This window comes from Beta vulgaris, chromosome 9, assembly GCF_026745355.1.
Source record: "Beta vulgaris subsp. vulgaris cultivar EL10 chromosome 9, EL10.2, whole genome shotgun sequence".
In the NCBI taxonomy this organism is placed as follows: Eukaryota; Viridiplantae; Streptophyta; class Magnoliopsida; order Caryophyllales; family Amaranthaceae; genus Beta; species Beta vulgaris.
The window spans coordinates 29,308,616-29,309,100 of NC_079210.1; positions in this window are offsets into that span (position 1 = coordinate 29,308,616).

Sequence of the window (485 nt, forward strand, 5' to 3'; positions counted from 1 at the left end):
ACCGCAGCAATATCTTCCAATATTGTTGCGGTTTAAAACCCGCACAATATATTATTACTATTGCTGCCCCTCAATTGCTGCGCGCCCAAATCGCAGCAATAGGCCACTTTTTTACTGCAGCAATAAGCATTTATTCTACTAGTGATTCATTGTCCATTCTTGTTCATACACAGTAACCTTAACTCTAGTGTCTTCCTGTTTGATATTTAACTCGTGTTATTGCTAGTCCTAGTTTTTAGCTAGTCATAGTTGTTACCAAAACCTTTTCAAACCCCCAAATAGCCTTCAATTAGGTAATTTAGACTTGATAGACTTAATTAATCCCATTTTCCCTGTGGATCGACCCTTGATTGCCCTTACTTTTTCTAGTAATTTGCTTGTTAGGTTATATAAAAATTGTTTGGAAAGTGATTTTGGTGTCTTAACGACACATTGAAAAGCTCTTATCAAATTGGCGCCGTTGCCGAGGAAATTATGCTATTGAT